The sequence below is a fragment of the Pelophylax lessonae genome, assembly GCF_965119305.1.
Source record: "Pelophylax lessonae genome assembly, chromosome: 13".
Lineage (NCBI taxonomy): Eukaryota > Metazoa > Chordata > Amphibia > Anura > Ranidae > Pelophylax > Pelophylax lessonae.
Window position 1 is genome coordinate 9,052,788 of NC_138780.1, and position 27,440 is coordinate 9,080,227.

General features: G+C 50.1%; 2 protein-coding genes across 2 annotated transcripts in view; one reads left to right on the forward strand and one right to left on the reverse strand.

Moving 5' to 3' along the window:
- The window catches only part of SMG5 (SMG5 nonsense mediated mRNA decay factor), a 41,467-nt gene extending 37,234 nt beyond the window's left edge, over window positions 1-4,233 (reverse strand). The window contains 2 exon segments of the mRNA XM_082242526.1: window positions 553-651; window positions 4,201-4,233. The gene's annotated coding sequence lies outside the window, so the exon portion shown is untranslated.
- Window positions 1-27,440, forward strand: part of LOC309543141 (uncharacterized protein) — a gene marked incomplete at its 3' end in the record, with an annotated part of 1,180,881 nt that overhangs the window by 228,764 nt on the left and 924,677 nt on the right. The window lies entirely within an intron of this gene.

Consider the following 27,440-nt stretch of genomic DNA (forward strand, 5'->3'; position numbering starts at 1 on the left):
TTCTTTGCTGAGTGCAAATAATATAAGTGTGCTATTATACACCCCTCCCCCCACCTCCCCGATCCCTGCTCTATTCATCTCTGGGGTTCACCCCCGCAGTCAATCCAGTGGCCCCTCTTCTCCATGCATCCCTTCTGAGACAGAAGAAATCGATTCTGCCGGTAGAAGCACCGGAGGGCGGGAAGGGGAGAAGGGGGCGGGGGCAGGGATTGTCCCCTTGCACCGCCTGTAAAAACCATTAAGCAGCTGAGCAGCCGCTATGATTGTTTGTACAGTGCAGGGAATTGCTGACAGAAAAAATAAAAGAAGATATGTGAATGATGCCTGCAGCTGCCCCCATCATTCAGATATCGCCACTTCCAAGTCCCCGACGTCATATGACATTCAGTGGGGGGGGAAGTGGATAACGGGGAGCTGACACTTTAAATTCTTGCCACTGTGTACTGCTGGTCAGTAAATATGTACAGTAGGGGGCAGTAACGAGTGTCCATTATATGAAGCCACTGCTTCCTTCTCAGCAGGGATGGTGAAGGGGTTCGGCCTTCCACTTACTTGTTGCGTAAACTGATATTCTCCGGTTTGAAGACTTCCTGATAGGCGGTCTTGTTGTTAATAATCAGATCCAACCGATGGACCGTCTCCACCACCGCCCTGCCGGGAGAGAACATAATATTATAGAGTGAAAGAGAAGCTCTGGTGTGGATGGCCTAGAACCCCTCACCCATCATGTGACCTCCTCCTAGGATCGCTCCCACCATGAACACCGAGGGAAGGGAGGAGGGGGGGGGAGGGAGGGAGGACAAAGGAGGGGTGAGAGAAGGGAGGGAGGGAGAAAGAAGGGGGGGAAGGGGGAGGAGGGAGAAGAGAGAAAGAAGGGGGGGAGGAGGGAGGAGGAGGGAGAAAGAAGGGGGGGGGAGGAGGGAGAAAGAAGGGGGGGGGGGAGGAGGGAGAAAGAAGGGGGGGGGGGAGGAGGGAGAAAGAAGGGGGGGGGGGAGGAGGGAGAAAGAAGGGGGGGGGGAGGAGGGAGAAAGAAGGGGGGGGGGGAGGAGGGAGAAAGAAGGGGGGGGGAGGAGGGAGAAAGAAGGGGGGGGGGAGGAGGGAGAAAGAAGGGGGGGGAGGAGGGAGAAAGAAGGGGGGGAGGAGGGAGAAAGAAGGGGGAAGGGGGAGGGAGAAAGAAGGGGGGGAAGGGGGGAGGAGGGAGAAAGAAGGGGGGGAAGGGGGGAGGAGGGAGAAAGAAGGGGGGGAAGGGGGGAGGAGGGAGAAGAGAGAAAGAAGGGGGGGAGGAGGGAGAAAGAAGGGGGGGGGAGGAGGGAGAAAGAAGGGGGGGGGGAGGAGGGAGAAAGAAGGGGGGGGGGGGGAGGAGGGAGAAAGAAGGGGGGGGAGGAGGGAGAAAGAAGGGGGGGGAGGAGGGAGAAAGAAGGGGGGGGGAGGAGGGAGAAAGAAGGGGGGGGGAGGAGGGAGAAAGAAGGGGGGGGGAGGAGGGAGAAAGAAGGGGGGGGGAGGAGGGAGAAAGAAGGGGGGGGGGGGAGGAGGGAGAAAGAAGGGGGGGGGAGGAGGGAGAAAGAAGGGGGGGGGGGGGGGGAGGAGGGAGAAAGAAGGGGGGGGGGGGAGGAGGGAGAAAGAAGGGGGGGGGGAGGAGGGAGAAAGAAGGGGGGGGGGAGGAGGGAGAAAGAAGGGGGGGGGGAGGAGGGAGAAAGAAGGGGGGGGGGGGGAGGAGGGAGAAGAAGGGGGGGGGGGAGGAGGGAGAAAGAAGGGGGGGGGAGGAGGGAGAAAGAAGGGGGGGGGGAGGAGGGAGAAAGAAGGGGGGGGGAGGAGGGAGAAAGAAGGGGGGGGGGGGAGGAGGGAGAAAGAAGGGGGGGGGGGGGGAGGAGGGAGAAAGAAGGGGGGGGGGGAGGAGGGAGAAAGAAGGGGGGGGGGAGGGAGGAGAAAGAAGGGGGGGGGGAGGAGGGTGAAAGAAGGGGGGGGGAGGAGGGAGAGAAGAAGGGGGGGGGTGGAGGGAGAAAGAAGGGGGGGGGGGAGGGGGAGAAGAAGGGGGGGGGGGGAGGGAGAAAGTGGGGGGGGGGAGGGAGAATGAAGGGGGGGGGGGGAGGAGAAAGAAGGGGGGGGGGAGGTGGGAGAAGAATGGGGGGGGGAGGGTGAAAGAAGGGGGGGGGAGGTGGGTGAAGAAGGGGGGGGGGGAGAGAAGTGGGGGGGGAGGTGGGAGTATGAAGGGGGGGGGGGGGTGGTGTTTGTTGGGGGGGGTGGTGGGTGTTTGAAGGGGGGGGGGAGGGTGAAGAAGGGGGGGGGAGTGGGAGTTTGTGGGGGGGGTGGGGGAGTTTGGGGGGGGGGGTGGGTGTTTGTTGGGGGGGGGGTGGGTGTTTGTTGGGGGGGGGGGGGGGTTGTTGGGGGGGGGGTGGTGTTTGTTGGGGGGTGTGGGTGTTTGTTGGGGGGGGGGGGTGGGAGAAGAAGGGGGGGGGTGGGTGTTTGAAGGGGGGGAGGTGGTTGAAGGGGGGGGGTGGGTGTGAAGTTGGGGGGGGGTGGTGTTTGTTGGGGGGTGTTTGTTGGGGTTGGGGGGGTTGTTGAAGGGGGTTGGGGGGGGTTTGTTGGGGTGGGGGGGTGAAGTTGGGGGGGGGGGTGAAGTTGGGGGGGGTGGGTTTGTTGGGGGGGGGTGGTTTGAAGGGGGGGGGGGAGGGTGTTGGGGGTGTTTGTTGGGGGGGGGTGTTTGTGGGGGGGGGGGGTGTTGAAGGGGGGGGGGGTTTTGAAGGGGGGGGTTTGTGGGGGGGGGGTGTTTTGTGGGGTTTGGTGGGTGGGTGTTTGGGGGGGGGGGGGGGGGGGTTGTGTTTGTTGGGGGGGTGTGTTTTGTTGGGGGGGTTGAGAAGAAGGGGGGGGTTGTTGTTGGGGGGGTTGTTGTTGGGGTTTTTGTTGGGGGGGTTTGTTGTTGGGGGGGGTGTTTGTTGGGGGGTTGTGTTTGTTGGGGGTGTGTTTGTTGGGGGGGTGTTTGTTGGGGGGTGTTTTGTTGGGGTGGTGTTTGTTGGGGGGGTGTTTGTTGGGGGGTGTTTTTGGGGGGGTGTGTTTTGGGTGGGGTTTGTTGGGGGGGTGTTTGTGGTTGGGGTGGTTTGTTGTTTTTGGGGTTGTTTGTTGGGGGGGTGTTTGTTGGGGGGTTTTTGGGGGTGTGAAGAAGGGGGGGGTGTTTGTTGGGGGGGTTTGGGGGGGTTTGGGGGGGGTTTTGTTGGGGGGTGTTTGTTGGGGTGTTTGTTGGGGTTTTGTTGGGGGTTTTTTGTGTGGGTGGTGTTTGTTGGGGTGTTTGTTGGGGGGTGTTTTTGGGTGGTGTTTGTTGGGGTGTTTTGTGGGTTTTGTTGGGGTTTTTTGGGTTTTTTTGGTGTTTTTGGGGGTGTTTTTTGTGTTTTTTTGGGGTGTTTGTTGGGGGTTTTTGGGGTTTTGGGTTGTTGGGTTTTGGGGGTGTTGGGGGGGTTTTGTTGGTTTTTTGGTTTTTGGGGGGTTTTGTTGTTGGGGGTGGGGGTTTGTTGGGGGGTTTGTTGTTTGTTGGGGGGGGTTTGTTGGGGGGGGTTTTGGGGGGTTGGGGGGGTGGGTTTTGTTGGGGGTGTTGTTGGGGGGGTTTGTGTTTTGTTTTGTTTTTGTTGGTTGTTTGTAGGGTTGAAAGTGGTAAATTAGAGGGGATGGAGGGAATGAGGGTGAGTGTTGGTTTGAGTGGGTGTTGTGGTTGAAAGTGGTGGGTTTGGTGTTTTGTGTTTGTGTTAGAGTGATAAGTGGGTTGGGAAGGGTGTATTAAGGGGGGTAATGAAAGAAGGGGTAGATATGGAGGAGGGAAGGATAAGGGAATGGAAAAGAAAAGGGGTGGGGGATAAAGGGGGGGGGGGGGGAGAGTGGGATGGGAGTGGGGGGTTAGAAGAAGTAATGATGTGTTATGGAATATGGTATGGTGGGAAGTGGGGGGGGGGGGATAAGGGTGTCATAGTTGGTATATTATAGTTTGGAGTGGGATGATAGGATAGGTTCGGTCCTAGGGGGAAGGTTCTTGAAATGTTGGATGGATGAGAAGTGATTATTGCAGTAGAAAAAGCTCTAGCAGAATAAATGTAGTTAATAGTGGATGTGGAATGTGATTAATGAAAAGAAGAAGGTGGAAGATGAGATAGGGAAGGGGGGAGTGGGTGTAAGAAAAAAAGATGAGAGACGATACAGCCTCTTGGTGTGCAGCACCTTGGCCTCGGGCTCGCCCTCAGCGGCCCCCTGACTCATCTTTCCTCTCTCTTCCTCCTCTCAGTCGCAGACACACCGAACCACCACATCTTCCGCCATGTTGCCTGTCACTTTCTCCACAGGGGGGGGGGGGGGGGAGAGTCTCGCGAGAGTCGCCAGTCCGAGATCCAGCACGGAGGAGCGGGGGTGACGTCACGAAGGAGGAAGGAGCTGTGCAATAGGGGCGGGGTCGGGCTCGGGACGCGATGACGGGTCACGTAACGCGTCTTCGCGCAGAAGGCGGGAAAGTTGAAGTTCTGTGAGGGAGCCAATGTTCCTAAGGAGAACTTGTCACTAATGGTGTCCACATAGAGTGTCCCCGTCCCTGAGAAATAAATGTTCACCTCCCTGTCAATAAATGTCTGATTTATCATCAAAGTGACCTTGTTACGCATAAATAAATGCTGTATTACATAGAAATAATGAGCAAAGCAATACAGCAATGTGCCATGGCAGCCAGCGGGATGTGGGGACGCTACCGACAGTGCTGTATCTTGGCCTAGGCCAACAAGGCCCAGGCCTAGGGCGGCACTTTGCAGGGGGGCAGCAAAAAAGTGGGAACCGATAAGCTTCACTGATGGGGCTGCATTAATATTCTGCACTAATGGGCACTAATGGGCTGCACTGATGGCCACTGATGAGGCTGCAATGACTGCCACTGATGAGGCTGCGCTGATGGCCACTGATAAGGCAGCACTGATGGGCACTGATATGATGCACTGATAGGCTGCACTAATGGCCACGGACGGGGCTGTACTGATGGCCACTGATGAGGCTGCACTGATATGCTGCACCGATGGCCAGTAATGAGGCTGCACTCATAAGGCTGCACTGATGAGGCTGAACTTATGGAAACTGATGGGCACTGAAAAACTGGTTGTAGTCTGTGGTTTACAGATAACAGGGCGGGTCATAAACATGAAGGGGTGTGGCCTGTACAGGAAGGGGTGGGTCATATTTAAATAAGGGGGTGCCCAAGTTTAGTCAGGCCTAGGGCAGCACAAAACCTAAATACACTACTGGCTACCGATTGGTGACAACGGCTCCCTTCACTGCTTATGCTGTTGTCACAGGGGCAGGAAGTGAGATGAAACACCCCCACCCACAAACGGGGTCACACATATCCCTGATGTAGCGCAGGAGGGGTATTTCATCTCACTTCCTGTCCCTGTGACAACAGGACAAGAAGTGAAGGGAGCCGTTGTCACGGGACAGGAAGTCACAATCGGTAGGGGTGAGCTCAAGCGTGTTTGGACGCAAATCTGAACCGGGAACCTGTCAAAGCCAACAGCCAATCATAGGCAGCGGAGGCCCTCCACAACCTGCCATGGCATGCACTCCTTGTAAATGTGCGGCTGTAGGACTGGAATGCCTCCACCACCTATGGTTGGCTGACGCTTTGATGTCTGAACATGCCCGAGCTCATCCCCACCCAGAAGTGTGTCCCCGGGGCTTGCAATCCACGTTATGCCACCGGTTAGATGTCCGTTGCTGCCCTGTGTGTAGGGTTGCCACCTCATCCCTTTAAAACAGAACACATATGAATTACACAGGTTCTGTGGCTGATTAAGGTGGTAATTAAACTCACTTGGAGCCTTCTCTGCATTAAATTAGCCTCAGAACCTGTGTAATTAATTTGTGTTCTGTTTTAAAGGGATGAGGTGGCAACTCTACCTGTGTCCCACCTGGGACATTTTCTTTCACTTCCTGTCCCGAAGACGGAACAGGTGTCACCAAAACAGGCCTCTTCTTTGGAAGTTTCCCCTCACTTCCTGTTATGGTGACAATACCAATTTGGGACTTCCCATCAAGTTCTGTCTCAGACAGTAGACCCCAGAGGGGGATCTTCCTGGTGGGGTCACCGATCCCGATGACAACCTGACAGAGGGTCAAAAAATAAAAAAGTTCCAGCTTTAGATACACTGTAAATGTTTGTGTATTTGGTTAAGGTTAGGGTAAAGTTTTTAAGAAACAAATTCAGGATTGGAGCGGAATTCTGAGGTCCCACAAGCCCAGGACTGGTCCCATAATACAGAAATTATTAGCCCCCCCTCCCCACCATTTCTATGACGGGCAGCACTGCTCAGTGGCTGTCCTTTCGCTTCTATGGTGGGCAGCTTGGCCCAGTGGCCATCCATTTTCTTCTATGGTGGGCAGCTTGGTGCAGTGGCTATCCTTTCGCTTCTATGGTGGACAGCTTGGCCCAGTGGCTGCCCATTGACTTCTATGCGGGCAGCTTGGTCCAGGGGACGACCATTTACTTCTATAGTGGACAGTTTGGCCCAGTGTTCGTCCATTCCCTTTTTTGTGATAGCTTGGCCCAGCACTACCTATACACTTCTATGGTGGACAATTGACCCAATGGCTGCCCATTGATTTCAATATCAAACAGCTTGGTCCAGGGGACGCCCATTCATTTCTATGGTGCACAGTTTGGCCCAGTGTTTGTCCATTCCCTTTTATGGTGTCAGCCTGGCCCACCACTGCCTATACACTTCTATGGTGGACAATTGACTCAATGGCTGCCCATTGATTTCAATATCAGAAAGCTTGGTCCAGGGGACGCCCATTCATTTCTATGGTGCACAGTTCGGCCCAGTGGCTGTTCATTCACTTCTATGGTGATATCTTGGCCCAGCACCACCTATACACTTCTATGGTCGACAATTGACCCAGTGGCTGCCCATGGATTTCTACGGCAGACAGCTTGGTCCAGGGGAGCTTATTATTTTCCATGGTGGACAATTTGGTCCAGGGAATGCCTATTAATTTCTATTATGGACAGTTTGGCCCAGTGTTCGTCCATTCCCTTTTTTGGTGATAGCTTGGCCCAGCACTGCCTATACACTTCAATGGTGGACAATTGACCCAGTGGCTGCCCAATGATTTCTATATCGGACAGCTTGGTCCAGGGGACGCCCATTCATTTCTATGGTGCACAGTTCGGCCCAGTGGCTGCTCATTCACTTCTATGGTGGTAGCTTGGTCCAGCACCACCTATACACTTCTATGGTCGACAATTGACCCAGTGGCTGCCCATGGATTTCTACGGCAGACAGCTTGGTCCAGGGGAGCTTATTATTTTCCATGGTGGACAATTTGGTCCAGGGAATGCCTATTAATTTCTGTTATGGACAGTTTGGCCCAGTGTTCGTCCATTCCCTTTTTTGATGATAGCTTGGCCCAGCACTGCCTATACACTTCTATGGTGGACAGCTTGGCCTAGTGGCTGTCCATATGCTTCTATGGTGGACAGCTTGGCCTAGTGGCTGTCCATTTGCATCTATGGTGGACAGCTTGGCCCAGTGACTGCCATTGATTTCTATGCGGGCAGCTTGGTCCAGGGGACGCCCATTTATTTCTATAGTGGACAGTTTGGCCCAGTGTTCGTCCATTCCCTTATATGGAGATAGCTTGGCCCAGCACTGCCTATACACTTCTATGGTGGACAATTGACCCAATGGCTGCCCATTGTTTTTTATATCGGACAGCTTGGTCCAGAGGACGCCCATTCATTTCTATGGTGGACAGTTTGGCCCCGTGTCTGTTCATTCACTTCTATGGTGATAGCTTGGACCAGCACTGCCTATACACTTCTATGGTGGACAATTGACCCAGTGGCTGCCCATGGATTTCTATGGCAGACAGCTTGGTCCAGGGGAGCTTATTATTTTCCATGGTGGACAGCTTGGTCCAGGGAATGCCTATTAATTTCTATTATGGACAGTTTGGCCCAGTGGTCGTCCATTCCCTTTTTTGGTGATAGATTGGCCCAGCACTGCCTATACACTTCTATGGTGGACAGCTTGGCCTAGTGGCTGTCCATTTGCTTCTATGGTGGACAGCTTGGCCAAGTGGCTGCCCATTGATTTCTATGCGGGCAGCTTGGTCCAGGGGACGACCATTTATTTCTATAGTGGACAGTTTGGCCCAGTGTTTGTCCATTCCCTTTTTTGGTGATAGCTTGGCCCAGCACTGCCTATACACTTCTATGGTGGACAATTGACCCAGTGGCTGCCCATTGATTTCTATATTGGACAGCTTGGTCCAGGGGACGCCCATTCATTTCTATGGTGCACAGTTCGGCCCAGTGGCTGTTCCTTTTCTTCTATGGTGATATCTTGGCCCAGCACCACCTATACACTTCTATGGTCAACAATTGACCCAGTGGCTACCCATTGATTTTTTTGGCAGACAGCTTGGTCCAGGGGAGCCTATTATTTTCCATGGTGGACAATTTGGTCCAGGGAATGCGTATTAATTTCTATTATGGACAGTTTGGCCCAGTGGTCGTCCATTCACTTCTATGGTTTATAGCTTGGCCCAGCACCATGCATTCACTTCTATGGTTTATAGCTTGGCCCAGCACCATGCATTCACTTCTATGGTTTATAGCTTGGCCCAGCACTGCGCATTCACTTCTATGGTGGACAATTGACCCAATTTCTATGGTGGACAGCTTGGTCCAGGGGCCACCCATTCATTTCTATGGTGGACAGCTTGTTCCTGTGGCCAACATTTTACTCCTAGAGTGGATAGCTTGGCTCAGCGACTTCCCATTCAATACTATGGTGGACAGTTAGCTTGGCCCAGTGGCTGCCTATTCATTTCTATGGTGTGACATGACCTGGTCAAGTGGTCATGCTGTATTCTTTTCACAAACTGAGAGCACAGAAAGGAACTCACCATTGTGGAGTCCAATGAGCGGATGGTGACACAGGACACAGGAAGTTGCAGACTTTGAGTAGTGATGTCACTCTATTACCAGAAATGAATGTGACACAGTTGGATGAATCATGGGAGTGGATGAACTCTGAAGAATTACAAAAATTTTGGCAGCTAAAACTTTTCAGTGGAGTATCTTAGTGTTCTGGATGGAGTCCAGCCTTAAGTTGTCTACAGAAGACCCAGGGGCCCTGCAGTGTTTTAGTGACGGGCCCAATCCCAGCTGATACGCCCCTGTTATGGATTCCTGTCTTTGTTTGCGCAGAGTGACACAGCCCTCGCACACCCTCCATCAAGTGGAACAAATTCAACACAAATTCAGATAACGTTATCACCAGCCATGGTTTGGTTGCTGGTTTGTCAAACGAAGTAAGAAAAAGGTCAACAAATCTCAGTCCGGGTCCCCAGAGAATGTCACACCTCTCATAAATACCACAATCATTGGGCTCCCTTTACACCCTTCCAGTCAATTCATTCGATAGGGATGCCGACACACCGGACCTATGTATTTTTTCTATATAGAAAAGTGCAGCGCAATAAATATGATAATAAATGATCATTATTAACCACTTTACCACCGGAGGATTTTGCTGTCTTACGTCCAGGCCACTTTTTGCGATTCGGCACTGTGCGACTTTAACTGACAATTGCGCGGTCGTGCGACGCTGTACCTAAACGAATTTGACATCCTTTTTTTCCCCACAAACAGAGCTTTCTTTTGGTGGTATTTGATCACCTGTGCGATTTTTACTTTTTGCGCTATAAACAAAAAAAGAGCGTAAATTTGGAAAAAATAACAATATTTTTCAAATTATTTTATATGAAATTCCCCCCCAAAAAAATGTAAAAATCAAAATTTTTTTAAAATTTTTGGCCAATTTGTTTTCTGCTTCCTATGTTTTGGTAAAAAAATAAGCAATAAGCGTATTTTGATTGGTTTGCGCAAAAGTTATTGCGTTTACTAACTAAGGGAAAGATTTCTGTAGTTTTTGGTGTTTTTTTTTTTTAACGAGTAATGGCGGCCATCTGCGTTTTTTTTTGCGGGACTGCGACATTGCGGCAGACATATCGGACCCTTGACTGACATTTTTGACACTTTTGGGGTTACCAGTGACATTACTGCAGTAATCAGTGCTATATATATATATGCACTGTTACTGTAAAAATGACACTGGCAGGGAAGGGGTTAATTTTATTGGAGAGGGAGGGGTTAATGTATGCCTGGTGCTTACTGATGTGTGTGGGGGGAGGTGACTGAGTGACACAGGGACAGATCGCATGTTCAGCTATGCTGAACCCTGCAATCTGTCACTGTTTGTCACTTAGGAGATCCGCCCGCTCTGTTTACACAGGCGGGCGGATCTCCAGACTCAATTCCCCGACGATCGGGGAAGAGCGGCGGCGATCGCCACTGCTCCTCCCCTGGCCCGACTCCCGCTGTGACTGAAAACAGCGGGAGCGAGCCTCCGGCGGCGCGCGAGTGCCGCCCACAAGGGGAGGAGGGTCTACGTCGCTGGACGGAATCGGGCCACTTTGCCGCAGTACAGTCCCAGTGAGCGGTCGGCAAGTGGTTAAAAAAAAAAGAAATTGATAATATCTGTGCTAATGAACCAACTCATATAGTAAAAATAATGAATTAAGCACTTTAAGTCGGACACTTTCACCCCCCTTCCAGTCCGGGTCTTTCTACATAAATTTAGGCCAAAATGTATTCTGGTACATTTATTGGGTAAAATTAACCTACAACCGTGTATAATATTTAGTCTGTGTGAAAGTTATAGAGTCTACAAACTAGGGGAAATATATTTAAAAATTGATTAGTTGAGACCCTAAATGCTAGACATTGGTATGATGTATGGCAGTGATCAGGACACTAGTATGGGGTATGTACCTTACAGTATGGAAGTGATAAATATGTTGGTATGAGGTATGGTGGTGATCAGGACACTGGTATGGCAGTAATTTAGGACACTGGTATGGTGATCATAATGCTAGTATAGGGTATGGCGGTGCTCAGGATGCTGATATGGGGTATGGCGGTAATCAGGATGTTGGTATGGGGTATGGCAGTAATCAGGGTACTAATATGGTGCATGGTGGTGATCAGGGCACTGGTATGGTGTATGGCGGTGATCAGGGCACTGGTATGGTGGTGATCAGGGTGCTGGTATAGCGTATGGTGGTGATCAGGGCACTAGTACAGAGTATGGTGGAGATCAGGGCACAGATATGGCATAAGGTGGTGATCACGGGGTGCTGGTATGGGGTATGGTGGTGATCAGAGCGCTGGTATGAGGTATGGTGGTGATCAGGGTGCTGGTTTGGCATATGGTGGTGATCAGGGGGCTGATATGGCGTATGGTGGTGATCAGGGTACTGGTATAGCATATGGTGGTGATCAGGATGTTGGGATGGCATATGGTGGTGATCACGAGGCACTGGTATGGCGTATGGTGGTGATCAGGGTGCTGGTAGGGCGTATGGTGGTGATCAGGGCATAGGTATGGCATATGGTTGTGATCACGGGGCACTGGTATGGCGTATGGTGGTGATCAGGGTGCTGGTAGGGCGTATGGTGGTGATCAGGGCGCTGGTATGGCATATGGTTGTGATCACGGGGCACTGGTATGGCGTATGGTGGTGATCAGGGCGCTGGTATGGCGTAATGTGGTGATCAGGGCGATGGAATGGCATATGGTGGTGATTAAGGTGCTGGTATGGTGTATGGTGGTGACCATGGGGTGCTGGTATGGCGTATGGGGGTGATCAGGGCACTGGCATGGCGTATGGTGGTGATCAGAGTGCTGGTATCGCATGTGGTGGTGATCAGGATGCTGGGGTGGCATATGGTGGTGATCAGGGCACAGGTATGGTGCATTGTGATGATCACGGGGTGCTGTATGGGGTATGGTGGTGATCATGGGGTGCTGGTATGGGGTATTGTGGTGATCAGGGACGCTGGTATGGTGTATGGTGGTGATTCGAGTGCTGGTATGGCGTATGGTGGTGATCAGGGTGCTGGTAAAGCATATAGTGGTAATCAGGATGCTGGGATGGCGTATGGTGGTGATCAGGGCGCTGGTTTGGAGTATGGTGGTGATCAAGGTGCTGGTAAAGTATATGAAAGTAATCAGGGTGCTGAATGGCGTATGGTGGTGATTAGGATGCTGAGATGGTGTATTGTGGTGATCAGGGGGCTGGTATGGTGTATGGGGGTGAACAGGATGCTGGTATGGCAAATGGTGGTGATTATGGTAGAGGTAAGGGGTATAGCGGGGATCAGGACATTGATATGGTGTATGGTGGTTTTGCAAGCACTGGGACAGGTTATAGGGGTTGGCTGCATGTTTTTTTTACCTTCTGGGGGGCAGTGATTAGGGACACGGGGGGCAGTGATCAGGGACACTGGTGGAGCAGTGATCAGGGACACTGGGGGGGGGGGCAGTGATCAGGGACACGGGGGGCAGTGATCAGGGATACTGGGGGCAGTGATCAGGGACACTGGTGGAGCAGTGATCAGGGACACTGGGGGGGGGGGGGCAGTGATCAGGGATACTGGGGAAGTGATCAGGGACACTGGGGGCAGTGATCAGGGACACTGGGGGCAGTGATCAGGGGTACTGGAGGCAGTGATCAGGGACACTGGGGGCAGTGATCAGGGACACTTGGGGGCAGTGATCAGGGACACTGGGGGCAGTGATTAGGGACACTGGGGGGGCAATGATCAGGGACACTTGGGGGCAGTGATCAGGGACATTGGGGGCAGTGATCAGGGAAACTGGGGGCAGTGATCAGGGATACTGGGGGGCAGTGATCAGGGACACTGGGGGGCAGTGAGTAGAGACTTTGTGGGGCAGTGATCATGGACACCGGAGGGCAATGATCAGAGACACTAAGGGGCAGTGATCAGGGACACTGGGGAATAGTGATCAGGGACACTGGGGGGGGGGGCAGTGATCAGGGACACTAGGGAGCAGTGATCAGGGACACTGGGGGGGGGGGGGCAGTGATCAGGGACACTGGGGGGCAGTGATCAGGGACACTGGGGGGCAGTGATCAGGGATACTGGGGGCAGTGATCAGGGACACTGGGGGGCAATGATCAGGGACACTTGGAGGCAGTGTTCAGGGACATTGGGGGCAGTGATTAGGGACACTGGGGGGCAGTGATCAGGGACACTGGGGAGCAGTGATCAGGGACACTGGGGAATAGTGATCAGGGACACTGTGGGGGCAGTGATCAGGGACACTGGGGGAGCAGTGATCAGGGACACTGGGGGGCAGTGATCAGGGACACTGGGGGGCAGTGATCAGGGACACTGGGGGGGCAGTGATCAAGGACACTGGGGGGCAGTGATCAGGGACACTGGGGGGCAGTGATCAAGGACACTGGGGGCAGTGATCAGGGACACTGGGGGGCAGTGATCAGGGACACTGGGGGGGCAGTGATCAGGGACACTGGGGGGCAGTGATCAGGGACACTGGGGGGGCAGTGATCAAGGACACTGGGGGGCCGTGATCAGGGACACTGGGGGGCCGTGATCAAGGACACTGGGGGGCAGTGATCAGGGACACTGGGGGGCAGTGATCAGGGACACTGGGGGGGCAGTGATCAGGGACACTGGGGGGCAGTGATCAGGGACACTGGGGAATAGTGATCAGGGATACTGGGGGCAGTAATCAGGGACACTGGGGGGCAATGACCAGGGACGCTGGGGGGATAGTGATCAGGGATGCTGGGGGCAGTGATCAGGGATGCTGGGGGGCAGTGATCAGGGACACTGGGGGGCAGTGATCAGGGACACTGGGGTGCAGTGATCAGGGACATTGGGGGCAATGATCGGGGACACTGGGGGATAGTGAACAGGGACACTGGGGAGCAGTGATCAGGGACACTGGGGATAGTGATTAGGGATACTGGGGGGGCAGTGATCAGGGATACTGGGGGGCAGTGATCAGGGATACTGGGGGGCAGTGATCAGGGACACTGGGGGGCAGTGATCAGGGACACTGGGGGGGGCAGTGATCAGGGACACTGGGGGGGCAGTGATCAGGGACACTGGGGGGGGCAGTGATCAGGGACACGGGGGGGGGGCATTGATCAGGGACACTGGAGACAGGCTGGCACTGCAGTTTTTATGAGTGTACAAGCAACCTATCAGGCTGCAGCATCGATTCTCTCTGCTCCCACAATGAAAAGTGATAATAATAAAAGTATCTTTTCCACAAATCAAAGTAAAAAAAATTCAGAAAATAATGGCAGTGCGAGGTGACAGCCTATAGTGACGCTCCAAACACAGAGCAATGGAGGATGGAGGTCAGATTTAAGGGGCGGAAATGACACTTTTATCTCTATTGACAGTTGAGGTCTTCAATGGCCCTTAAATGATTCTTGGATTATTACCCCCTATGGGTCCACACACACACAATGCCCTCTTATCTTCCAATCAGAGTGTGGCCTTGCTTTTCAAACAAAAGGTCCAAATACAATTAAATATCCACACAAAGGGGGGTGAGATGGGAAGGTTGGACGTGTGATCGGGGATTAGAAGAAACGATCGATGTTTATCTCCTGGTACAATGGTCACATGACTATGTGCATGATGCAACATGCTGCCCAATGACCTGAGCACAGTGATTACAGGTATGGGGGATCATCAGGTCTGCTCAATAAAACAATGCCAGCAGCAAAGTCCACTACCCGGAGCAACCAATCAGCATCAGCCTCGTACTGGTGGGACTTCACTAAAGGAATGCTGAAAATGTCCTAATTGGCCAGGTGACCATTTCTCCAGTCTGGGGCGCCGAACAAAAACCATTCCAGGACAACGTCTGCTCAGCAGTACATATTAATGAAATATATTTATGAATGCCAATGTCACATGACCTCCGCACTGCATGTTGTAACCCCGTAATTGCAGCACCAAAGCGCAGCAACTGTGGGAACTCGTAGCCCTTCCCCATTCACTTGAATGGGTCGCGTTTGTGCCCACAGCATGTAAACGCCCCGGTCCGCTGGATTTGCAGCTTAATAGGGGCAATTGGAGGGCGCTAAAAATGCAGCTCATCTGTGCTTTTTTAATGCTCCCTAAGGCCAGGTTCACATATATGCAGGTAGCGGTTGATACGTATTTCCAGCACATTTTGCAGTGCATTTTGCATTTTTGAACACGCGTTTTTGATGCGTTTTGCTTTTTTTTTTCTTGGCTAATAAAGCATGACATTTCTGTTCATGGAGTGCCACTTTGATGTGACTTTACACAAGTCGCTTCAGTAGTGCAGGAAACTTTAGGTGTCCAAAGTCGCATGTTAGGTTTAGAGTTAGGGGCCAAGGTTAGGGTTAAGGCCTAGGGTTAAGTGTTACACTTAGGGTTAGACTTAGGGTTAGGGTTAAGAGTTAGGGTTAGAGTTACGGTTAGGGCTAAGGGGAACAATTAGGGTTAGGGCTATGGGTTAGGGTTAGAGTTAGGGTTAGAGTTACGGTTAGGGCTAAGGGGAACAATTAGGGTTAGGGCTATGGGTTAGGGTTAGAGTTAAGGTCTAATGTTAGGGTTTAGGGCTAGAGTTAAATGTTACATTTAGGGTTAGGGCCAAGGGTTAGGGTTAGAGCTAGGTTTAGGGCTGAGGGTTAGAATTAGGGTTAGTGCTAAGAGTTAAAGTTAGGGCTAAGGGTTAGAGTTAGGATTAGGGCTAAGAGTTAGATTTATACTTAGGGTTAGGGCTAAGGGTTAGGGCTAAGAGTTAGATTTATACTTAGGGTTAGGGCTAAGGCTTAGAGTTAGGATTAGGGCTAAGGGCTAGGTTTAGATTTAGGGATAAGGGTTAGAGTTAGGGTTTGGGCTAAGAGTTAGATTTAGAGTTAGGATTAGGGCTAAGGTTTAGGTTTAGAGATAGGGTTAGGGCTAAGGGTTAGGGTTAGGGTTAAGGTTAGGGTTAGAGTTAGGGCTAAGGGTTAGGGTTAGGGTTAAGGTTAGGGTTAGAGTTAGGGCTAAGGGTTAGGGTTAGGGTTAAGGTTAGGGTTAGAGTTAGGGCTAAGGGTTAGGTTTAGAGTTAGGGTTAGGGCTAAGGGTTAAGTTTAGAGTTAGGATAAGGGCTAAGGGTTAGCGTTGGGGCTAAGAGTTAGGTTTAGAGTTAGGATTAGGGCTAAGGGTTAGGGATAAGGGTTAGAGTTAGGGTTAGGGCTAAGAGTTAGGTTTAGAGTTTGGACTAGGGCTAAGGGTTAGATTTAGAGTTAGGGTTAGGGCTAAGGGTTAGAGTTAGGGCTAAGGGTAAGGTTTAGAGTTAGGGTTAGGGCTAAGGGTTAGAGTTAGGGTTAGGGCTAAGGGTTAGGGTTAGAGTTAGGGTTAGGGTTAGGGCTAAGGGTTAGAGTTAGGGCTAGGGCTAGGGCTAAGGGTTAGGGCTAAGGGTTAGGGTTAGGGTTAGGGTTAAGGGTTAGGGTTAAGGGTTAGAGTTAGGGTTAGGGCTAAGGGTTAGAGTTAGGGCTAGGGCTAAGGGTTAGGGTTAGGGTTAAGGGTTAGAGTTAGGGTTAGGGTTAGAGTTAGGGTTAGAGTTAGGGTTAGAGTAAGGGTTAGGGTTAGAGTTAGCAGTAATTGTTAGGATTAAAATACTAACCCATGTTACCACTAACCCAAACGATTATCGCTAACCCTAACGATTACCACCAATGCTAACTCTAACCCTAAGTTTAGACCTAACTCTAAGGCCCCATGCACACGGGGCGTTTTTAACGCCGCTGTAAGTAGCGTCAGGCGTTTTCTTTTTGCAGCCTAAAAACGCCCCTCCATGTTATTCTATGGCCTCATGCACACACAGACGTTTTTGAGCTGTAAGTGGCCTTAGGCGTTTTTAAGCTGCAACAAGAACCCACGACCTGCGCGTTCTGAGGACCAGCGTTACAGCTGTAAAAACGTCTGAAGCTGCTAAAGGCTGAATAACGTTGCTATAAAGTTGCTTAACGTGCGTTAAGCCACGTTATACATTTTTCTTTCTTCCATTCAAAATCAATGGTTCCCTATGGGAGCCTATTGATTTGAATGGAAGGCGCACCGCAAGTCGGATCAGGATGATTATTATTTTTATTATTATTATTATACAGGATTTATATAGCGCCAACAGTTTGCGCAGCGCTTTACAATGTCAGATACGACAATACAATTCAATACAGGAGGAATTGGGCGGCCCTGCCCCATAGAGCTTACAATCTAGAAGGGAGGGGTCGATTCTTTATTCTTTTAGCACATTTGTATTGGATTGTTGCTATGGTCTATTTATAGCTCTTCTCTGCCCTGTGCAGGAAAGGGTTAAGTGTCTTCTTCCGCCCCCCTGCAGGTTGCCCCGCCCCTCGGTTGGACAGGTTGAACCTGTGCAGGTACATAAGGTGCGGGGCGGAAGCAGCTGTTGGATGCAATACCTGGACGGGGAAGGCTGGAAGAGAAGGGAAGGATTGTACAATTCGGAACCCTGAGATCAGGTACGTCCCCCCCCCCCCCCCAGCGGTCCCTTTTAGATTTAGAGGAGAGTCCATGACCCCCCGGCTAAGATCCCCGGCACTTCCTGTGACCCCCCAGCAACATGGGGGATGTCCGTCACTGCCGGGGTGATATTTCAGCAGTGTAGGTTGGATGAAGGGATACATTGTTTCTAATGTTAATATTTAATGGGCGTCTTGTTGTCTCACCTGAACCCCCCCCCCCGGATTGGGTAAGGAGGCCCTGGCGTCGCTCCATCCCATTCCTCTCGTTACATGTTAACGATTAAACGTTCTGTAGGAGAAAGTCCCCGAGCCGGAGCTGGACTTTACCTTCATGAGATATAAATACGGAGGACGGGGCGACCGGTAATTCCTGTTTATTAGTCACCGAGCGCCGGCCGGGATACGTTTCATGACGTCGCTTCTGTGTGCGTCCAACTAAAATGTTGTGCTCGTGTTTTGTTATGGATGGAGAGGAGAAGGGTCCGGACCCCTGCTGGGGTTTACTCCCCTCCAAGGCTCACCACGCACGGTACAATTTCTGTACAATCTGCTTTAGATTTACTAAAACTATGTAATATGAGGCCCTACCTACTCTATCCAACCAATCTGTATCCAATCAGATCCTATCTACTCTATCCAACCAATAGGTATCCACTCAGATCCTACCTAGTCTATCCAACCAATCTGTATCCAATCAGATCCTGTCTACTCTATCCAACCAATCTGTATCTAATCCGATCCTGTCTACTCTATCCAACCAATCTGTATCCAATCAGATCCTGTCTACTCTATCCAACCAATCTGTATCCAATCAGATCCTGTCTACTCTATCCAACCAATCTGTATCCAATCAGATCCTACCTAGTCTATCCAACCAATCTGTATCCACTCAGATCCTACCTACTCTATCCAACCAATCTGTATCCAGTCAGGCCCTACCTAGTCTATCCAACCAATCTGTAGCCAATCAGATCATACCTAGTCTATCCAACCAATCTGTATCCAACCAATCTGTATCCAATCAGCTCCAACCTACTCTATCCAATCAAATCCTACCTAGTCTACCCAACCAATCTGTATCCAGTCAGATCCTACCTAGTCTATCCAACCAATCTGTATCCAATCAGATCCTACCTAGTCTAGTCAACCAATGTGTATCCAATCAGATCCTACCTAGTCTAGCCAACCAATATGTATCTAATCAGATCTTCCTCAATCTACCCAACCAATATGTATCCAATGAGATCTTCTGATCAGTTGGATAGACTGAGGATCTTCCCTAATCTATCAAACCAATCTGTATCCAATCAGATCTTCCCTAATCTATCCAACCAATCTGTATCCAATCAGAAGGCCCTTGCACTACAGGAGATTGTACAATCCAATTGTGACATGTGTGGTGAGCAGAAGATCTTGTAATCTGAGGATTTCCCTAATCCATCCAGTAGGCTCTATGATGGAAGATCTGAAGGAGGCCATACACACTTTAATAATTGATCGATCAATATTTACTGATTAGAATTAAACTGTAGTTGACCACTCATTCAACCAATATGGCGCACACACGGGGGACGTGTATTTTGATCGATAGCTGGAGGGTACGATTGTAAGTTATTGATCACATGGGTTACCCATGCAATCTAATAATCTGATCGATCAAATTCCATTTCCCTGTGTGAGACGTATTGACCGAATATGTCGTCCACTATAGTTCAATTATTCGGATCAGTAATCGAACATTAATGGCATCCCAATCTTATACTAGCCGAAAAATCGTTTGAAAATCTGCCATTTGGTCCGTTCCTTCGTTTTTTTTCATCCAGTTAATGGGCACAAATAGAAAATCGATTTTAACTTTTCAGAGCTGAAAAATGGAAGGAACGGTTTGGAAAATTCTGCCGATTGAACGATTAATGTAAAGGATAGTGTGACTGTTTGCACCGGGAATATGTGACAAAATGAACGAAAAACGGATTCATTTATGTCCATTAAACTGTTTATCGATCAAAATTCGGTCATTACATGATGGCACGATCGTCTGCTCTCACCGCCGAGTGTTCGTTTTTTCAAAATGAGTTTGAACGATTTTTCGTATAATGTATGGCCAGTCTTAGTCCGTAGGGTTCAATATTGAGTTGGCTCCGCCCTTTGCAGCTATAACAGCTTCAACTCTTCAAGGAAGGCTGTCCACAAGGTTTAGGAGTGTCTATGGGAATGTTTGACCATTCTTCCAGAAGAGCATTTGTGAGGTCAGGCAATGATGTTGGAGTCGCCGCTCTATTTCATCCCATAAGTGTTCTATCGGGTTGAGGTCAGGACTCTGTGCAGGCCAGTCAGGTTCCTCCACCCTAAACTCCCTCATCCATGTCTTTATGGACCTTGCTTTGTGCACTGGTCCAAACCATTTGGTGGAGGGGGGGATTACGGTGTGGGGTTGTTTTTCAGGGGTTGGGTTTGGCCCCTTAGTTCCAGTGAAGGAAACTCTTAAGGCGTCAGCATACCAAGACATATTGGACAATTTTTTGAGGTCAAGACTCATTTGGTGGATGGGGGGATTATGGTGTGGGTTTGTTTTTCAGGGGTTGGGCTTGGACCCTTAGTTCCAGTGAAGGGAACTCCACATACCAAGACAATTTGGACTTTTTTTGAGGTCAGGACTCTGTGCAGACCAGTCACGTTCCTCCACCCCGAACTCGCTCATCCATGTCTCTATGGACCTTGCTTTGTGCACTGGTGTGAAGTCATGGTGGAACAGGGAGGAGCCATCCCCAAACTCCTCCCACTAAGTTGGGAGCATGAAATTGTCCAAAATGTCTTGGTATGCTGACACCTTAAGAGTTCCCTTCACTGGAACTAAGAGGCCAAGCCCTGAAAAACACCCCCACACCATAATCCCCCCTCCACCAAATGTGGACAAAGCAAGGTCCATAATCTCTATCTCTTTATCTCCATGTCTATGGATGAGTGAGTTTGGGGTGGAGGAACTTGACTGGCCTGCACAGAGTCCTGACCTCAACCCGATAGAACACCTTTGTGATTATAGTGATCGGGTTGAGGTCAGGCCAGTCAAGTTCCTCCACCCCAAACTCGTTCATCCATGTTCTTATGGACCTTGCTTTGTGCACTGGTCCAAATCATTTGGTGGAGGGGGGATTATGGTGTGGGGGTTTTCTTTTCGGGGGTTGGCCCCCTTAGTTCCAGTGAATGGAACTCTTAAGGCGTCAGCATATACCAGGAGATTCTGGCCAATTTCATGCTCCCAACTTTGTGGGAGGAGTTTGGGGATGGCCCCTCCCTGTTCCAACATGACTTCACACCAGTGCACAAAGCAAGGTCCATAAAGACATGGATGAGTGAGTTTGGGGTGGAGGAACTTGACTGGCCTGCACAGAGTCCTGACCTCAACCCGATAGAACACCTTTGGGATGAATTGGAGCGGAGACTGTGAGCCAGGCCTTCTCGTCCAACGTCAGTGCCTGGCCTCACAAATGCGCTCTGGAAGAATGGTGAAACATTCCCATAGACACTCCTAAACCTTGTGGACGGCCTTCCCAGAAGAGTTGAAGCTGTGATAGCTGCAAAGGGTGGAGCCAACTCAATATTGAACCCTATGGACTAAGACTGGGATGCCATTAAAGTTGATGTGTGTGTAAAGGCAGGCGTCCCAATACTTTTGACAATATAATGTGTATGGCCACTGTGAAGGAGATTGTACAATCAGATTGTAATGTGTATTGCCATTTTAACCCCTTGGTGTGGACCCTTCAAGGGGTTTAGGACGGCAAGAGGTGGGACGGGGTGTGTGATCATATCACCGCCATGACTGGGTGTCACGTGACGCAAGTAGCGATCGGCAGCTTTCCATTAGCCACCAGTAACCGCGCCAGGAGCATTTACACCAATTCCGACACTATTCGGCCGCTCGGCTCCAAGGCGCACCATCCGGAAGTCACATGTTTGCTTGCAGCCAGTTAGGGGGCGGTTTGCATCACATACAGTCCAGTGCGTGTTTTTTTTTTTTTTTTTTTTCCTGCATCAAAAACGCATGAACAGAACGTTCCATGGATCTGCATGTGAAAACGCATCAAACACAGCAGAACACATCTAAATGCATTCAAATGCACCAAGACTCATTACAAATAGGAAACTTTTGGGTGGAGTTCCGCTTTAAGGCTCCATTCGCACCTATGCAGTTTGATTTTTGAGCGTTTCGGCAGCGCTGTTTGCGATTTTTTTTTTTTTCTCTTTTTTTCTTTTTCTTTTTTTTTTTTCTTTTTTTTTCTTTTCTCTTTTTTCTTTTTTTTTCTTTTTTTTTCTTTTTTTTTCTTTTTTTGCGTTTTTCTTTTATGCTTTGTTGTTGGGCAGATTATAAAATGCAAATCGAGGTTTATAAAAAAAAAAAAAGTGTTAAAGCACTGCATGCTTTTCGGTAACTTTTAGGCTCCATTCACACTTGTGTGACTTGTCATGCGACTTTGGACATCAAAGCTGCAGGACAAGTCGTCCCCCCCCCCCCCATATAGTCCTATGATAACCATTCATGTATGTATGTACGACTTAAAGTCGCAGCGGCTTCAGAATAGTTCTATGCACTACTTTGGTTCAACTTTCATGCAACTTGAGGGCCATAGACTTCAATGTTAACCCTCAGAAGTTGCATGAAAGCCGTACCTGAATGTTCTACCATGCAACAGTTCTTCATTATCCTTGGTCGCAGTCCTATCCAAATCGCACCCATCCCAAGTTGCGTTGAAGTTGCACTCCAAAGTCGTAAGGTCCCTTTCACATTTGTCTTGCAAGGTCACTTGGTGGTGACTCCACATTTTTGGATTCCTCATCACTTCCTGTCTCGGTGGTCACCAGGACAGATAGAGGACTTAATCTCCCCGTTGGGGGCATGGAAGAGTTGGATACCAAATACCAATTGGCTGGGCTAATAGAAGTACCTAAATATGCCTTTTTATCAGCTTCCTGTTGCCCCCGACACAGCAGCACTGTGAAGCTGATTGCACAGGTGCTGACAGGAGGAGAGAACAGAGTGATGGATTTATCAGTGTCTTGCTGCTCCTTTATTGACCAATAAGCAGGTTACAATATTGTGCCCCCCTAGGGTGGAATGGGGGGGGGCTCATTCTTTTTTTTTTTTTTTGGCGAGGACCCCAACAGCTTCATCTGGAATGGGAGGACCACCACCATTTCCAATAGGGGGAGCTATAGTTAGCTTTAGATAGAAGAAAACATACTCCGCGTAAGCCTGGAGCGGCCACTAGGGGGAGTGGTATTGGGAAACTCCAAACAGGAGGAAGGGCTGAGTTTTACAATGTTGCGCCCCCCCTAGGGTGGAATCGGGGGGGGGGGCATTCTTTTTTTTGGCGAGGACCCCAACATCTGCACCTGGAATGGGAGGACCGCCACCATTTCCAATAGGGGGAGCTATAGTTAGCTTTAGACAGAAGAAAACGTCCTCCGCGTATACCTGGAGTGGCCATTAGGGGGAGTGGTATTGTGAAACTCCAAACAGGAGGAAGGGCTGAGTTTCACGCTATAGCACCCCCCTAGGGTGGAATAGGGTGCCACTTTTTTTTTTTTTTCTGTACCGGACCCTCAAAAGCTGCATGTAGAATGGGAGGACCTTCACTATTTCCAACCGGGGGAGCTATAGTATGTACTATTGATGGGATGTAGAATGGCCATAGGGCAGGGATCCACAAACTACGGCCCTCCAGCTGTTGCAGAACTACACGTCCCATGAGGCATTGGAAAACTCTGACCATTCTTAGACATGACTAGGCATGATGGGAATTGTAGTTCCTGAAAGCCTGGTGGGCCACAGTTTTAAGACCCCTGGCATAGGGGGACTTTCTAAAAGTCTTCCAGAATGTTAGTCGGCTGGAGCTGGGAGGGGACATACTGCACGTGCGCGCAGTTTGAACTACCTGGAGTGGCCACTAGGGGGTGTGGTATTGTGAAACTCCAAACAGGAGGAAGGGCTGAGTTTTACAATATTGCGCCCTCCCTAGGTTGGAATGGGGGGGGGGGGTCATTCTTTTTTTTTTTTTTTTTTTTCTTTTTTTGGCGAGGACCCCAACATCTGCATCTGGAATTGGAGGACCGCCACCATTTCCAATAGGGGGAGCTATAGTTAGCTTTAGATAGAAGAAAACCTACTCCGTGTAAGCCTGGAGCGGCCACTAGGGGGAGTGGTATTGTGAAATTCAAAACAGGAGGAAGGGCTGGGTTTTACAATATTGCGCCCCCCCCAGGTTGGAATGGGGGGGGGGTCATTCTTTTTTTTTATTTTATTTTTTTGGCGAGGACCCCAACATCTGCATCTGGAATGGGAGGACCGCCACCATTTCCAATAGGGGGAGCTATAGTTAGCTTTAGACAGAAGAAAACGTCCTCCGCCTATCCCTGGAGTGGCCACTAGGGGGAGTGGTATTGTGAAACTCCAAACAGGAGGAAGGGCTGAGTTTTACAATATTGCGCCCCCCCCCAAGTTGGAAGTTGGAATGGGGGGGTCATTCTTTTTTTTTTTTTTTTTTTTTTTTTTTTTGCGAGGACCCCAACATCTGCATCTGGAATTAGAGGACCGCCACCATTTCCAATAGGGGGAGCTATAGTTAGCTTTATACAGAAGAAAACCTACTCCGCGTAAGCCTGGAGCGGCCACTAGGGGGAGTGGTAGGAAGGGCTGAGTTTAACAAAATTGCGCCCCCCCTAGGGTGGAATGGGGGGGGGGGTCATTCTTTATTTTTTTGCCGAGGACCCCAACAGCTGAATCTGGAATTGGGGAGGACCTCCACCATTTCCAATAGGGGAGCTATAGTTACCTTAATAGGGGAGCTATAGTTAGCTTAAGGCAGAAGAAAACCTACTCCGCGTAAGCCTGGAGCGGCCACTAGGGGGAGTGGTATTGGGGAAACTCCAAACAGGAGGAAGGGCTGAGTTTCACGCTATTGCGCCCCCCTAGGGTGGAATAGGGGGTTACTTTTTTTTTTTTTCTGTACAGGACCCTCAAAAGCTGCATGTAGAATGGGGGGACCTTCACTATTTCCAATAGGAGGAGCTATAGTATGTACTATTGATGTAGAATGGCATAGCAGGGGTCTTCAAACTATGGCCCTCCAGTTGTTCAGGAACTACAATTCCCATCATGCCTAGTCATGTCTGTGAATGGTCAGAGTTTTCCAATGCCTCATGGGATGTGTAGTTCCACAACAGCTGGAGGGCCGTAGTTTGAGGATCCCTAGGGGGACTTTCTGGAAAGATGAACTGGCACGAGAAGCAGTTGCATATTGCAGGTTGATCTTAACAGAGAGCTGTGTGCCTGGCTGTGATGTCTGGCAGAGGTGTGTTAATCACAAGACTGGCTGAACAGAGTTAGAAATCCTTTGGCAGGTAAGAACGGTTCTCCTGCGTGCGTTCGGCGGGGTGTCTGAGTTCAGTAAAAAGGAAAATCACGGCGTTGTGTCACCCGAGGGCGCGGTGGCTTTGCACAGCCAATTATCTCCTCTTCATTGCTCTGATTACTCCGGCGCAGATAATACTTTACCTGTCTAAGTCACCCTTCATTTATATCATTTCAAGGTATTAGTCATCCAATTTCCGTTTTTGAAACACGTGACTGAAGAATTGTATGTAGGAAGGTAAGGTGCGTCTGCCTGGTGTCATGAGAGCCATTTGGGCCCCAGGCTGTCTGTTAGCCAATCAGTGAGCTCCTAAGGTTATCCAGGAAGTGCTGCAACTCAGAGAATCCACGCCACTTACCTTTTTAATCCCAGCTTTGTGTAATCCTTTGCAAGCTTCTTAGCCTGCTTCTGGGCGGGTCTGCAGCCTCTCATCACTTTACTCCCACTCATGCCCTCAGAATTTAAGTCCAACTCCAACTAAAACATTTTTTTATTTAATTTTGGGTGGAGTGGAGGAAGGGTTGCAAGCTCTGTCTTGTTTTATTGCCATCTGTGTCCCTAGAATAAAGATTTTTCCCTATACGTCCTGTACGCCCAGGAAATGATGGGAATCTCTCCAATGGGGACACCGAAAAAAAAAAAAAAAATTTTTTTTAGTACAGTGTGGATGGGTTGAAGCTTCTGTGTCTTCTGTGAAACCTGCCCTCTCATTTCTTGTATTGGTGTCACCGGGACAGGAAGTAAAGGGAATTGTCCCCAATGGGGTCCCCAAAATGGAAATGCCTGGAGCATGGGCGTCTGCATGGAGGGGCAAGTGCCCCCCCTGGAATCTCAACTTCCCCCTTTAAAGTGGTTGTTAAGCCACTTTATACTTTCCTGTCTGGTCTGTTTAATAATCCTGTGTGTCTGTGTTAAAAAAAATAAGCCGTTCTTTACCAGTTTTCAGAGCGCCAAGCGCCGCTCACGTGACCCGCCAGCTCTCTCCTCTCCCTGTCTGACAGCTGCCTGCAGTGGGCGGGTCCAAGGATTCCCCACTGACGTCAGTCGGGAGGGGAGGAGGAGAGGCTGAGAGGAGGAGAGAGACGGTGGGTCACGTGAGCGGCAATCAGCGCTCTGGAAACTGGTAACAAGTGGCTTATTTTTCCCCTTTAAAAATAAATATTCATGAGTCGCGGCTTGCACGGTGACTGACATCAGCAGCCACGCGGACAACTCTCCTCAGCCCTAGGCCCCCGATGCTATCATTCCAGGAGAGGAGGAGCCCGGGGGAAGGAAATTGAGGAGATTTGTGGCCCCGTGCACAGAGGCACGGCACGTGACGTCACAGCACTAACCCAAAACAGAGAGGGTCAGCTTTGCTTTTGCATCAGGTTCTTCAAACCTTTGGATGCCTGCACTTTATGTGATAACTAAGCTCCTCCCCTTCATGACATTGTTGAAAAGGGGCGGAGCATGGCTGACCTTAAAATTATGCCCCCCCCCGTAAAAAGTTCTGCGGACAACGATGGCCTGGAGTTAGTCTTTAAATAAAACCAAAACTAAAAAAAATGAAGGATTGAGATGCTTTGGGGAAGATATCTAGCTGCTAAGGGCTTCCCTTTTTTCATCCAGGGAACCCCTATTGTCCAATTGTCTGTAATACAAGAGCGGGATTACCTGACACCTGCTGCAGGCTTCTTGCTGCTTCTTGCATCCAGAAAGAGCTATGTATCAAAGGGGTCGCTTTAAAGTAAAAAAAAAAAAGAAAAATCCCATGGCTATTCATCCAGCAGATCTGCATACACATTCGTTCTGTGCCAACTGGGCAAAAATGAATGTTCTTTAGGCTATTACCTCTCCTGAACGAATGGTCTCTTATTATGGACAGTAGATAAATACGATATTTTGGCCACTAGATGGAGCTAAGCATCTCTCCTCTGACCAAGAATGATATTTTAATATGGGCAGTAGACAGGGGAGGACTGGGGGCAATTGCCCCCTGGCCCGCTCTGGTGCCCCATAAAAAGGCTGCACCGCCTCTGCCACAGACATGCCTAAAGGATTCCCATTGAAGAGAAGTAAAAGGTCCCCGCCACTGACCTACTAAGTGCGGTTTGAAGACATGGACGTAGCGCAGAACCCAGCATGGATGGTGTAAACTGTGTCCGAGCAGATGCCGATTTCATGCCCCACTGGAGACTCAATACCCCCAACTGAGCTGTCCCAGCTCCCCCTAATCACCCCCTGCTGGCCAGGTTGGGAACTCAAATTCAGCCAGGGAGTGGAGCTTAAGCCTGGAATGGGGGTCAGGAGGTGGCTGGGAAGAGAGGGAGAGTGGGAGGGGGGCCGAGTCGCTGCACCATGGGCCTCTGGTTTGTACTTGCCCCCTGGGCCGAAAGTTGCCAGTCAGCCCCTGGCAGTAAATAAATACCAAATTTTTGCCACTAGATGAAGCTAAGTATGTCTTTTCTGACCGAATTCCCTTTTTATTATGGGCTGTAGATATATTCTGCACTTGACCAGCAGATGGAGCGGAGTATCTCTCCTCTAACCAAATGACGTTTTATTATGGGCAGTAGATATATACTGAATTTTGGCCACTAGAGATGGAGC